This window comes from Macrobrachium rosenbergii, chromosome 21 (genome assembly GCF_040412425.1).
Source record: "Macrobrachium rosenbergii isolate ZJJX-2024 chromosome 21, ASM4041242v1, whole genome shotgun sequence".
NCBI lineage: Eukaryota > Metazoa > Arthropoda > Malacostraca > Decapoda > Palaemonidae > Macrobrachium > Macrobrachium rosenbergii.
Genome location: NC_089761.1, coordinates 58,945,835 through 58,962,048, shown reverse-complemented (window position 1 = coordinate 58,962,048; position 16,214 = coordinate 58,945,835). Strand labels below are relative to the sequence as shown.

Here is a 16,214-nt window from a genome sequence, read left to right as displayed (position 1 = left end):
CATGCTAGAACAACCTTTGTGCATTACCTAACCTAATAACTATACTGTTATCACTTCTGGGAGTCTGCTTAACTTACAGTCTGTTTACTTCAACTACAGTTGTCCTTGGATTTATAACTTGGTTCTTTCTATTATGACCAGTTGTGAAAAAAAAGATTATACTCCAGCTACATTACCATGTAACAATTATCAACAATTTTATGTGCCTTATTACCACCCAATAACCTCCATTACAAATAAATATAATTAACATTAAAAAACAATTCCATAATTATCAGCTCCCCTTTAACTTCAGCTTAGATGATAATTAGGGGCTTGTACTTGGAAGAAATTTGTCAAAAGATTTCCTAAAAGTGATTACAGTACCCTCTATTCTGTACTAGCTTGAATTATGGTAATTCTTTTCTTACACTACCAAACCCCATATCGAATAATTTCCCGATTTGTTAGTGCAGATTTTTAGTCATTTCCATCACTACAGATGCCTCCAGTGCCGCTAACCAATAACCAAGGTATCGTCACAAATACATTCCTTGGAAGCAGGTCCTAAAACACATCAGGATTGTAACTTGGGAAAAGCCACAGTAAAGGGCTATGCTACGGAAACCCACAATTTTTTTTTTTCAAGTCCTGTGTTTGACAGGTGAGTTCTACTTGAGAGTATACATCCTTCAAGTAATAAATTGCAAGTTCTTCCTGATGTGAAAAACTGAGGCCAGTATCTCTATCCAGTATGAGAAAACACATCTTGTCTTGAGCATGATATTTGCTGAAGACCAGATTACGGCTCAAAGGACACTGCTTGTATTATAGATAAAGAAAACACTGCACAGTGGAATCCAGTAATATTCTTTCATAATTTTTTAAAAATTAATATATTCCCATCTACTACTGATCTCCATGTGTTGTGGAAAAATCTCTCCATTAGTAAGGAAGGAATGGGTATGAAAATGCTGCAGTAATTGACAATTCCTCTGATTGCACACTTCCTGAAGGACTACATATATTCCTCTTTGACCAAAGACAGACAAAAGAGGATAGCCTCCTTCAACTTCCTCAGAGTTCTGGGACAACCTGGCAAGTTGTTTTACAGGTACCACATCACCATTTTTTCACCTATCAACCACATAATGGTTCTTCTTTGGGTTATGAGAACTATGGTAAACACAAGACTGATAATACCACCTTGGCTTCCAGGTTCTTCTCATTAGCCCTACAGTTTCGATGTTGCCCAATTGCATTATGCAAATTCCATTCCATCTCTTCAGATTCTGTCAAATGTTATCTATAGAATAAAATACTCTGACATGACGCAGCATTGGAATGAAGTCTGGAGTGTTCAGGAGGTTTAAATCTATGTCCTAAGGAAGTAGGGCCGTTCAAACAGAATTACCATTAAACCATTCAAATACATAAAATAACTAAAACATTTACCAATTTTTCCTTACTGTACTTTGCAAAACATTGATGTACATGCAAAGGTCATCTGACATCCACACTTGCAAAGAAACTGTCCTCCAAGTGTGCACCCCACCTCCCTTCTATGCATCCAAAAACAGCAGGATCTCCAGAGGTTTAGATTTAGATGAAACTCCCAAACAAAAGTTCTGTTGTCCAGCTACTGAGTGAGATCATCCTTTTTTTCTTGGATGAGAAGCAAAGGAAGATGGGAGGATCTTTGGAAGCTGACCATAGCTGCTTTGGAGAGCATTAATAATAAATCACCTGTAAGAAACAAGCTTTCCCAAGGACAAGTGACTAAGGATGACCCACAAGATAAGCTGGATATTCCTGCTATGACAGGAACTACCATGTCTCTACTAAGCCTAGATCCAAATGACGAAAGAAATGAAGATAATTCTGATGCCTGGACGAGATTTAAACTCCCTTCCAGTTATCAAAATGAAGTAATAATAATTACCTGGCCAAGAAGAAAGGTATAGGTCTATTTCTGTACTTTTATCTGTCAAATTCAGATATATTCACTACAGCTGGAACAAACCCACCACTACCATAGCCAAGTATTTTATAATTTCATTGCTTTTTAGGCTGAAATGTATGTTAGATTCTACAGGACACTTTTTACCATTCATGTATGCAGTTTTAATAACCACATTATATACATATCTGGTAATACAGTATGTGACCAGAAGATTTTAAATACAGTAATCCATCAATTACCCAGATTAACCCTTAAACGCCTACTGGACGTATCATACGTCAACTAAAATTGTCTGTTGGGTGCCAAGTGGACGTACCGTACGTCGACTACAAAAAATTTCAACCTTCGGTCAACTTTGACTCAACCAAAATGGTCTAAAAACGCAATTGTAATCTAAAACTCTTACATTCTAGTAATATTCAATCATTTACCTTCATTTTGCAACAAATTGGAAGTCTCTAGCACAATATTTCGATTTATGGTGAATTTTTGAAAAAAACTTTTTCCTTACGTCCGCGAGGTAACTCGGCCGAAAATTTCAGAAATTCTTTCGTCATTTTGTCGTAATTTTTTGCACTGTTTTATATTAGCCGTTATGTAAAGTTTTATTTATGAAAATGTGCGCAATTTCATGTAAAATACAACAATGTACAACCCATGGTTGTAGCTTTTATCAGTTTGGAAATATTTTCATATAAATCTCGATAACTGCCAAAATTTCAACCTTCGGTCAACTTTGACTCAACCAAAATGGTCAAAAAATGCAATTGTAAGCTAAAACTCTTACATTCTAGTAATATTCAATCATTTACCTTCATTTTGCAACAAATTGGAAGTCTCTAGCACAATATTTCGATTTATGATGAATTTTTGAAAAAACTTTTTCCTTACGTCCGCGCAGAAATTCTTTTCACGTTGTCGTAATGTTTGACGATTTTCGACGATTTTCCGCTTACGACGATTTTTCGCTTACGACGCGCGCAAGAAGAACGGAACCCCGTTGTAAACTGGGGACCGCCTGTATATATATATATATATATATATATATATATATATATATATATATATATATATATATATATATATATATATATATATATATATATATACAAAAAAATTATTTTTCTATCAACCACTCTCCCTTTCTATCCATCTATCTATATATCTATCTATCTACCTCACGTTCTAAAAATACAGTGATGAGTGAATATTGCTCAATGAAAAAGTCCACGAATTAGTGAATTTTCTGCAATATATTTGGAGATATGTTCCACAGAAAAATCCGCGAATACTGAACTGCGATATAGCTGGTGTCGACTATATACTGTGTATATACATACACACACACACACATTCTGTCAGACCTGGATTTATGAACACGTTACCCATGAACAATTGATTCACGACAAAAAATATATATAAAAATGGTGTTTGATTCACGAACCCATTTTTGAAACATGAACGTGGTCTGATGGCCGAAATTTGAAAAATGCAGGCAATCACACAGCTCACGTGGGTGCCGCTAGTTGTGATATATATATATATATGTATATATACATATACATATATATATACATATACATATGAGTGGCGCAGTGTAATAAGGTGCCAAGCGCCGTTTTTTAAAAAATGATAAAAACGCATTTAAAGTTTGCCAACTATGAAAACGCTTATAAAAGAAAAACCAGCCAAAAGATTTGTATGAATCATACCTCATTTTAAAGGAAATTTATTCGCCTATTACATATGCAAAAATCATTATAGTATGTTTTGTCATTTAGCGCCACAACCACAAAAAGTGAGGTAATGTAAGATTGTAAAGTGTTAATGAACACAATGAAAATGTTTTCATACGGCAATTAAAGCATGTTTTTGTGAAAACAACCTAAAATATTTATCCTAATAATGCTCTAAAATTATTATTATAACATATCTGAGTAAAATTTCCATGAAAATATTATAAAACAAAAACATCCACCCACGCACCTCCACTGGTTGCCGCTTGCCTCCTTTTTTATGATATCTTATGATGTAGCAGTGAGAACTCGCTAAGGGCAAATTTCCCTTTGTTTTGCATGGATTTTCGAACCTTTTGCCAGTAACATAAGGGGACAAAAGTGTGTGTACAGGATAGTGCTGTACTTTAGCTGCTCGCTCACAATAAAAAACCAACCAGTGGCGCTTGCCACCTTGTTACGCCGCGCCTCATATATATACATATATATATACATACATACATACATATATATATATACATACATACATACATATATATATATATATATATATATATATATATATATATATATATATATATATATATATATATATATATATATATATACATATACATATACATATATACATATATACATATATACATATATATATATATATATATATATATATATATATATATATATATATATATATATATATATATATATATATATATATCCACTTCCGTTCCTACAGTGTGATGATAACTGAAAATCGCCAACATCCGAAAATTGGCAATAATAGTGCTGATCCTCAGGTATCGGCACGGACATCAATTATTGGCACTGATAACCGGGGAACAGTGCCGCTGATATAATATATATATATACAGTAAACCCCCGTATTCGTGAGGGATGCGTACCACATGCCCTGCGAATAGCTAAAACCTTCTATAAACACTTGGAACTGCCTACTTTGATAGTTCAAAGATGCAAAACAAACTAAAAATGCTTATACAGGTATTATCCTACTTACGATGAGGTTAGGTTAAAAAAAAAAAAAAAAATCGTTTGTTGCAAAAGCCGTAAGAAATACCAAAACGTATCTCAAACATAGCCTAACCTACACTAGGGTAATTGGTACCATGTACACATATATGGTAGCCTAGCCTACACTATAAAGTATACTCTATACATAAATGGTATAGTAATTATTAATATCAGCTAATTCTGGAGGTTCATGCAAAGTGACTTATGATAATTCGGTGCAAAGAGAAACTGATTAACAAGAATTAGCTTAGCCTACACTATGGTACATTGCATACATATACGGTAGCGTAGCCTACATTAGGCTATACTGTACTCTATACAGTATTCAAATACCCTATCCTATTATACAACCGTCAACATAATAAAATACAGTATCCATCTTTTAAAATTTTATGCCTTAATTCACTGTATCCAATGACATTGTATATATTCCTATATTGCTTTTGTATTATAAATTGTGGTCATAGCGTTGCGATCAATGTTTTGGTTTGGAAATCGTTTACGCAGTGTTTATTTCGCCAAATTTAATTCAGTTCAGAGTGCTTTTCTTGCTTCTAGTTACCATAAATGAATCTCTAGATAATTTATTTATATGGGGTAAGGTTATTTTTCGTTATACGAAGTCTTTTTTAAGTTGAAAGATAACTATAATACGTCTCGTTATGAAATTAATTTATCTATTTTTTCGTTAACAGATGATGAAGGCCATTTGGGGACCTTTGTTTTGTGTACAAAAAAATTCAAGATTCTGTTTGCTATTTTCACTTGATTTTATCACAATACGAGCTTTACATATTTATCGTTTATCGGCGTAAAAATAACAGTAATGTGTTTTGACTAAAATACTTTCTCTAAAGTTTAATTACAATCGAGTTTCATCCATGTTGCCGATGCACGATAATTTACAGTACAGTCATTAGCAGCTTGAACATTGTTTTTCAGCTTCAGCTACAACTTGCAACTTAAATTTAGCAGTATATTTCCTTGACAATCTTTTATCCATACCGAATAAGGGTATATATAAAAATATATCAGTCCTATTCTACTTAATGTCATTTGTGCTATAAGCTAAGGTAACTGTTTATTACCATATGATGGTTGAAATACCAGGTAAACGGCTGTTGTTATCAGATTCATTTATAAGCAGAACAACAGTTTCTTAGTCGGCTGTTTATGGCTGTATGCATTTACACAAAAGTATAACATTACTAACAATACTTTTATTGTTCTCTTTTACTTTTTAAACTAGATGATGGGATAAAGAGATGGAGGAAAAGTTGTCTACTGTAATTTGGTCTCTCTCACTGTCTGATTATGCTGCTGCCTGTGCCTGCACGAAATTTAAAAATATTTCATAAAAAACATTGTCTATCGGTATTAATTGCTTACCCCATTGCAAAATCGAATTATCGTAAGGTGAATTATCGTAACTCGAGCATTACCTGAGTATTTTAATAGTTTTATCACAGAAAGTGCATTTAGTCATGAAAATGAGATGAAAATACAGTAATTAGTGAATATTTCTCAGTGAAAAATACCGAGAATGGGCGAATTTTCTGAGAATTGTTAGATACGTTCCACAGAGAAATACATGAATATGTATGATGTGTGTGTAATCATGAGATCGCAAATATATATATATATATATATATATTTACTGTATGTATGTATATATATATATATGTATATATAGTATATATATATATATATACACATGTGGTCCCAGTTATCGGCAATCTGGTTTTCCGATATATATATATATATATATATATATATATATATATACAGTAGAACCTCAGTCCTCGACTGTACTAGAACTCGACATAATCGGATTTCAACACGAAATGTTGAGTAAATTTTGCATCGGAGCTCAAACAACAAACCGGAATCCGACCCGATGAATCGTATGATGTTTGTAGAAAAAGAGTTTCGGGCGGCTGCCGCTAGTTGGCGTTGTTGGTGGCGTTCTTCCCATGCTTATTTAAAAGCATTTAAAGCCCACACATGCTGCTGCTGCTGTTGAAAAACAAGCCAGATTATCACATTAAATTAATAATACAGTATTTATAAGCCGAATTACTGTATGTCTGTTATCATAAAATTAAGAAAAATTTCTAAATTTCGTGGAACTGGCAGCTTGTGGCAGATATAAACAAACCACAGCGCTGCCCTGGTGTATCATTGGTACTAATTACATAAACATTCAATACTTATGGTAGATTTCATACAGAGTCTACTGGAATAGTGTACAAAATCACTGTAAAACATCTTTCAGTAATCACTGTAAAACATTTCAGTAAATATTTACTGAAAGATGTTTTACAGTGATTTTGTACACTATTCCAGTAGACTCTGTATGAAATTTCCCATAAACATTGAATGTTTACGTAATTAGTACTGCGATACACCACCAGGGCGGCACTGTGGTTTGTTTATATCTGCCACAAGCTGCCAAGTTCCGACGTAATTTAGGAAATTTTTCTTAATTTTATGATAACAGACATACAGTAATTCGGTTTATAAATACTGTATTATTAATTTAATGTGATAATCTGGCTTGTTTTTCAATGTTATCATTATTAACAACAGTTTTCATGTGTACCTGTTGCAGTACATTCTGGTAGTGCCTATAGGCTACCTAGCCTAGCCTATGGCACTCGGTTTTTTGATACAGTAAGCATTTAAAAATGTAAAAAGTGCTTCTGATACGGTAAGTTATTCAACTCTGAACTTATTTAATTGTAATTTGTGTAAAGTTTTGTATAAAAAGGCAAGGTTGGGGTAATGACTGGTGGTCAGGAATGGATTAATCCATTTTCAGTTATTTCTTATGGGAGAAATGAACTCCGAATTCGACAAAATCGAATCTCGACACTTCTTCTGGAACGAATTAGCGTCGAGGACCGAAGTTCTACTGTATATATATATATATATACACATATATATACACACACACACACACATGCAGTCTCCAGTTATCGGCAATCAGATTTTAAGGCTCGTGTAGCGATGCCAATAACTGGGGATTGGTGTTAAAGATCCGGTTATCATCGTTGGTAGGTACGCAAGAGCTGTAAAACTGGAATGCCGATAACTGGGGACTGCCTGTGTGTGTGTGTGTGTGTGTGTGTGTGTGTGTGTGTATATGTATATATATATATATATATATATATATATATATATATATATATATATATATATATATATATATATATATATATATATATATATATATATATATATATATATACACACACACACACACACACACACACACATACATATATATATATATATATATATATATATATGTATGTATGTATACACAGGGCAATACCAACTTACAGCGGATTCGATCTTACGGCACCTTTTCAGCGCCATTAACGGCATTTTACAGCGCCGTAACTTGATATTGCATCAAGTTGTGGCACCGTAAGCGCTGCTGATGGCACTGATGGCAAGAATAGGTATTCTTGCCATCAAGTTAATGCACTGTAACTTGATGCAACATCAAGTTACGGCACTGTAAGCGCCGTTAAAGGCAAAACACCGTCTTGCGGCAGAAATCAACTTATGGCACGGCACTGGAATGGATACCTCGTTGTAAGTCGAGGACCTACTCTGTGTATATACAGTGTGTGTGTGTGTATATATATATATATATATATATATATATATATATATATATATATATATATATATATATATATATATATATATATATATATATATATATATTATATATATATATATATATATATATATATATATATATATACACACACACACACACACACACACAGTTGACTTCAGGTATTTGTGGGTATTGGGGCCACAACCACCCGCGATAAGAGTTGAAATCCACGACAAGTTAGAAACCCCTTTAAAAACGCTTATAACTTCCTGTTCTAATAGTTCAAACACCAAATATACCTTAAACTATCATACTGAAAGTCTTGAATATCATTTCAAAGTCATCTTACAACATTACTGTACCCTTAAAAATATATGGCTTACAGCTACACGAGAACACTCCTACAGCTGTTATTGTACTCTTACCATGGCAAAAACTAATCAAGTTATCCTTGCACATATTCAGACAAAAGCAATTTCTTTCATACAGTATTCAACCCTTACCATTTTCTTTTAATGTAAATAGGAATGACACTGGCACATTAAGTACTCTACCTAAATTACAGTATTAAAATATGCATTAAAAAAATATATAAAACAGTGACGTTTAAGATTACATAAATCATACGGGTACTCGCCAGTGATGAATGTTGATTGAAGATGATGATGAATTAGCTTTGCAGTTCCACAAATGACGATGAAGATATGACTGCACAGCAAAGCAGAAGAGTTACATCTCTGGGGGCACCTTTTCCCCTTCTTCAGGGGTTTTGGGAGGTTTTGGAGGGTCCTTCTTCATCCGCTCAAGAAACATGGTGATAGGCAGCTGCTGTTGCTGCTTCTTCATGCTGACAAGGGCATTATTATAGGGTGCCATACAAGCATCAAGGGCATGTGTGAACTTTATGGAGCGTTCCATATAAGGATCCCTGCCTCGCTGGTAGACTTCATCAGCTCTTCCAAATCCTGGTCCGTCAGGGGGTCAGAGTGAGCATCGATGAGGGTGCTGACTTCATCCTCGGTGATATTATTGAAGCCGCCTCCACCAAATGTCTTCACCAACTGCTCTACCTTATCAATGGCCAAATGTTGAATTTCTTCAGGAGAGAAGCCCTTATAATCATGAACACACACTTGCCACAACTTCTTCCAGCATGCACTAAGGGTCTCCTCCTTCATATCTTTCAACGATTGGTGATGACAGTCAAATGTGGCAATCGTGAATTTACACCAATCCTTCTTCAGCGTAAATTCATTGTCAGTGTCCACTGCCTTCACATGGTGCTCAAGGGAGTTCTGGGTGTAGAGTGCTCCATAGGCTGGAGGAGAGATTGCAGGGAGGAACTGTAGCTGGACTCCTCGTAATAAACATCCAGAGAGTGGCCACCAGCATTATCCTTAACTTGAAGGATGAAGCTCTGAATGAACCAGTTAGGCGTAAGGACTTTGGTGATCCAAGCCTTGGCGTTGTGCATCCAAAACACAGGCAGCAAGTGCTTGTTCTTAATCTTGATGGCCCTGGGGTTTGCAGCCTTGTAAATGAGGCCTGGTTTCAGCATGAAGCCAGCAGCATTGCCACACATAATGAGGGTAACCCTATCCTTCTGGGCCTTGAACCCAGGGGCTCTGGCTTCGTCCTTCATGATGTATGTCCATGAAGGCATCTTCTTCCAGAAAAAGCCAGTCTCGTCCATATTGAACACCTGTTCTGGATGGTTGCCCTTGTCCCTGCTGATTTTCTTGAAGGTCTCAGGATATTTTGCAGCTACTTCTGTCTGCCAATGCTGCTTCCCACCCCTTACAGAGAAACAGTCTTTAAAGTTGGAACCGCCTCTGAAAATGGTGCAACAACCCCTTATTGGCTCAAAACCCTTGAGGAGCTGACAATGGTCCTGCTTCTTACTCTTCCTCTTTCCGCTCTTTTGGCGGGTTCGTCAAAGCCTAAGAAATCTGCTTCCTATATGTCGCCGCCTTCCGTAACAGTCGAAAACTGCTGTCAGAGCTGTCATGCCTTCTCGTAAAGGATGTTGGTGTCAAGGGGGATGTTCTTCTTAGGGCAGTATGTGATCCAAAATGCCAAGGCTGACTCCATCTTCACGATGCTCTTATCACGCACAGTGGAAACAGTCTTGGCACTACGCTAGAAGCTAACACTCATGACCTTCCTTATCTCCGTCTCTTTCTTCTTTATGTAGCGGACTGTACTCTCATTCACGCCATAACACCGCGCTACTGCGGCGTAACTTTTCCTTCCTTCAACATATCCAGAAGTCCTACCTTCTCCTGGAGCGCCATGACCCCCCTCTGATGCTTAGGCTCTTTGCCAGAAGCCTTAGAAGGCACAGACCATTTAGGAGGCATCTTAGGGCACGGTTACACAGATTGACGCTGTAAACAAAGATGCGGAAAGTACACAGGTACACAGAGAAACACTAGAACAGTGGAAGGATATGCTTTGAAGTGGCAAGATGAGAGCTCTGCAGTACTTACGTACATCTCCATGAGGGAAAGTCTTTGGGGTACACAGCCAATCAGTACCAAGGGTACAGCCAATCAATGACAAAGAAAATGAATGGTGCTCCTGGACTGGCTGCTTTGCAAAAGCCAGTCAATAGCATGTCAAGTAGCACTGCGCCTAGGTATTTCAGCTTCCCAAAATGCATTTTCCTTTCACAAGCTTTGTGTTTGGAATTTCCGGGGGTGGCTTTGGGGCAACCATTTTTTAAGGAAAAAAAAAAAACTTTATTGATATTTTAACTGTTTACATTAACATATTTGAAAATTAGTAAATCATTTTCTTTTACCATTAAAAAATGTATTTATTCACAAAAATACAGTAAAATGAAAATACTATAGAGCAACAGGACAGGTTCTGTAGACAACCAAACCTAATATTTTGTTCTGAAGTAGTCCCATCGTTGTACAAACTACCCTCATATTTTAGATATGCTCTATCACCCTAAATACTTTAACATTTCAAAATCATCTTACAACAGCAAATCATCAATAAAATGTACAGTATGCACAGTACACAATACACAAAATATTAATGTTGTTATGCACAGTATAGCCCAGCTTCCTAGTTCACTGTTTGCATGTTCTGTATCGGTCCTGATTTCACAAATCTTTTTGAATCGTGCCCTAAGATGCCTCCTTAATGCCCTTCTCCCTCTAAGGCTTCTGGCAAAGAGCCTAAGCGCCAGAGGAAGGCCATGACTTTCCATGAGTAGGTAGGACTTCTGGAACTGTTGAGGGAAGGGAAAAGTTATGCTGAAGTAGCTGCCCATTATGGTGTGAATGAGAGTACCATCCGGTACATCGAGAAAGAAGAGGATGTGGGGAGAATGCTATTTATGAGGATCCAGTGGAGATGAAATTGGCACCCTCACTGATGCCCACTCTGACTCCCTGATGGACTAGGACAAAGTCTGCCAGCGAGGAAGATGCAACAGGTTCAGGGGACGGGTAGGGGAGGAGGATGAGGGGCTGTCTTTGGAACATGTCCTGAATGATGAGGGTGACCAGGGAGCTGCAGGAGATGACTGAGGCACGGGATCCTAATATTGAATGCTCCACAGACTTTTCAAATGGCCTTGGTATGTGCATGGTGCCCTATAATAACCTCCTCGTCAGCATAAAGAAGCAGCAACAGCAGCTGCCTATCACCATGAAGAAGGACCCTCCATAGTCTCCCAAAGTCCCTGAAGAAGTGCACTTGGTGGACAAAGTGCCTGAAGATGAGGAAGAGGCACCCCAAGAGGAGATGTAACTCCTCTGCTTTGCTGTGCAGCCATATCTTCATTGTCATTCATGGGATTGCACAGCTAATTCATCATCATCATCATCATCAAACAACATTCATCATTGGTGAGAACTGTACCCATATGATTTATATAATCTTTATTTGAAAACTGGTACTGTAGTAATTTTTTTATCATAAAAAATGTATATTTAGCCAGGAAAATGAAAATACAGTAATTAGTGAATACAGACAGTCCCCGGTTATCGGCAGTCTCAGTTATCGACAATCCGGTTTTACGGTGCTTGTCTAGTGACGACGATAACCGGATCTTCAACACCAATTCCCGGTTATCGTCGCTGATAACTGGTTATCAGTGCTGATAACCAAGGATCAGTGCTATTATCGTCGATTTTCAGTTAGTGGCGATTTTCGGTTATCGTCACACTATCGAGAACGGAACCCCACCAATAACCGGGGACTGCCTGTACTGGACTGTATAACATTTTATTATAAAAAATGTATATTTAGTCAAGAAAATAAAATGAAAACACAGTAATTAGTGAATATTGCCCCACGAAACAATCTGTGAATTAGTGAATTTTCCATGATATATTTGGAGATAGGTTCCACAGAAAAATCTGCAATTAACTGAAGCCGCAAATCCTGAACCACAATACAGAGGGGTCAACTGTATGTATATGTATGTATGTATGTATGTATGTATAGTATGTATATGTATATATATGTATGTATATATATATATATATATATATATATATATATATATATATATATATATATATATATATATATATATATATATATATATATATATATATATATATATATATATATATATATATATATATATATATATATATATATATATATATGGAGCCTCGATGGCTCGGTTGGTAGAAGCAGCAACCTCAGGCTTCATAGAAGTCTGTGGCAAGGGTTCAATCCCCGCAGCCCACCAGTCAGAGAAGGTGGACACTTTGCTATCCGTGTAGACACCCCGGGATTACATATGTAACCAACGGATAGGTTTGCTGAAAGCAAATAGGTGTTACAGACTAATACACACATAAACAAAGCCACTCCAACATCTTCTAAAAACATAACAGACACCTCACATGTCTCGAACTGTCGACCTACCCGCCCAGTTCTCCTCGCTGCTGGGAGAAAGGGAGCTTTGGATTTGGTAACATGTACACATTCGCTACCGGGGTCTAAGCGATGTCAGGCAGGGCAGCCGATCGAGGCTACGGCCTACCCCACCGCCAAATCGAAGCCCTTCAAAAGAAGGCATCGTGCTTACCCCATATAAAAATGGGAAAAAAGCATGTTAAAAAAAAAGATATATATATATATATATATATATATATATATATATATATATATATATATATATATATATATATATATATATATATATATATATATACATATCCATATATATTATATATATTAGTCAACACCCTTCAGAACGGTTCAGAACGTATTCGCGTATTTACCTATTTGCAGATTTTTCTGTGGAACATAACTCCAAATTACAGTCGACCCTCACTTATTAGGGGTTCAGCATTCACAGCTTCACCTACTCATAGATTTTTCTGTGGAACACATCTCCAAATTACTCATGGAAAATTCATCTATTCGCAAATTTTTCATTGAGCAATTTTCACTAATTACTGTATTTTCATATTTTTGCGACTAAATATACACTTCTTATGTATTTGGCATTTGAACTATTAAAATACGCAGTTATAAGCATTTTTCGAGTGGGTCTTTGGTTTTTAAACTATGTATTCAAACAGGCATTTATAAGCATTTTTTGAGGGAGTCAAGTACTTGCGGATTTTAGCTCTTCGTGGGTGGTTGCAGTCCCTATCCCCCACAAATACTGGGGGTCAACTGTAACTATTCATGGAAAATTTGTCTATTTGAGGATTTTTCTGTAGAGCATATCTAAAATATTCACCAATTATTTTCATATTTTTGTGACTAAGTAATATTTTTTTATGATAAAAAAATTACTTTCTAAAAATTAATATTAATGTAAACACACCAAATATCAATAAAAAGTTTTTTCTTAAAAAATGTTTGCCAAATGATGCACAAATTCCAAACACAAAGCACGTGGGAAAGAAAATGCAGTTTGGGGAGCTGAAAATACCTTGGTGCAATGCTACTTGACACACTATTGGTTGGCGTTGGCAAAGAAGCCAATCCAGGAGTGCCATTTATTTTCCTTGGCGCTGATTGGCTGTACCCCCCAGACTCTGTCTCGTGGAGATATGCTGCTGGAGCACGAACCTCTGCCAGTTCACCACACAGACCTCTGCCATTCAAGTGTTTCACTGCGTATCTGTCTATCTCATTTTTAATCTTTGTGTATATTTTTTAATCGTGCCCTATGAGGTCTCCTAAATGCCCTACTCCTTCCAAGGCTTCTGGCAAAGAACCTAGGTGCCAGAAGAATGTAATGAAGCTCCAGAAGGTAGCATTTCTGGAAATGTTGAAGGAAGGGAAAAGTTACGCCTCAGTAGCCTGGCATTATGACTTGAATGAGAGTACCGTCCAGTACATCAAGAAGAGAGAGGCCGTGATAGGGAAGACTGTGGATGCTAGCTTCTGCAGTAGTGCCAAGACTGTAATAAGAGCATCATGAGGATGAAGTCAACCTTGGTGTTGTGAATAACAGACTGCCATTAGAAGAACATCCCCCTCAACACCAACTTTAACTGCAAGAAGGCACGAAAACTCTACCAGCAGCTTTCAACTGTCATGGAAGGCGGCGACATACAGCAAGCAGACTTATTAGGCTTTGACGACCCGGCCGAAGAAGAGGAAGGAGCAGGACCATCGTTAACTCCTAACGGTTTTCGGGCCACATAGGGGTGGTTCTGTAGTTTCCAAAAGTGGTTCCACCTAAAGAATGTTTCTCTGCATGGGGAAATGGCATCAGCAGACACAGAAGTAGCTGCAAAATATCCCAAGACCTTCAAGAATATCATCAGGGACAAGGGCTACCATCCAGGTGTTTAATATGGACAAGACTGGCTTGTTCTGGAATAAAATGCCTTCATGGACATACGTCATGAAGGACAAAGCCAGAGCCCCCATATTTAAGGCCCACAAGGATAGGTTACCCTCATCATGTGTGGCAATGCTGCTGGCTTCATGCTGAAACCAGGCCTCATTTACAAGGCTGGAAACCCAAGGTCCCTCAAGAATAAGAACAAGAACAAGAACTTGCTGCCTGTGTTTTGGATGCACAACCCCAAGGCCTGGATCATCTTCACATCTAACTGGTTCATTGGGTTTCATCCCTCAGGTTAAGGATTATCTCAATGAGGTGCATGGAGTTCAAGGTGTTGTTGATTATGGCAAATACTGGTGGTCTCCCTCTGGATCTTTATCATGAGGGAATCAAACTCCAGTTCATCCTTGCCAATCAACATGTTTTTCAAGCCCATGAAGGACCCTCCAAAGCCTCCCGACCTGAAGCCCCTGAAGAAGTGCAATTGGTGAATGAAGTGCCTGAAGAAGGGGAAGAGGCACCCCCAGAAATGTAACTCCTTTGCTTTGCTGTACAGTCCTATCTTCAACATCATTCAGGGGACTGTACAGCTAATTCATCATCATCTTCAACCAACATTCATTACTGTTGATTACCTGTATGATTTACGTAACCTTAAACTTCTCATTATTTTGTATATTTTTTCAATGCATATTTAAACATTTAGGTACAGTACTTAACTGTTCCCCTGTATTTGAGAATGTACCAATGTTACCTTTATCTACTGTATATGTTAAAAGAAAATAGTAAGGCTTGAATACTTTATGAAAGAAAATGTGCATGCCTGAATATAGGGGTAACTTGATTATTTTTTGCCTTGGTAAGAGTAATAGTTGTAGGAGTGTTCACATATACTTGTAAGCCATTTATTTCTAAGGGTAATGTTGTAAGATGACTTTGAAATGATATTAAAATGTTTTAGGATGAAAGTTTAAGGTATATTTGGTGTTTGAACTATTAAAATGGGCAGTTATAAGCATTTTTTGAGGGGTCTCAAGTATTCACAATTTCAGCTCCCTTTATGGATACCAGGGTAGTCCCTAT

General features: G+C 36.8%; 1 protein-coding gene across 6 annotated transcripts in view; it reads right to left on the bottom strand.

The window, feature by feature from the left end:
- The window catches only part of LOC136850230 (E3 ubiquitin-protein ligase TTC3-like), a 477,716-nt gene that overhangs the window by 39,514 nt on the left and 421,988 nt on the right, over nucleotides 1–16,214 (bottom strand). The gene's annotated exons all lie outside the window — the stretch shown is intronic.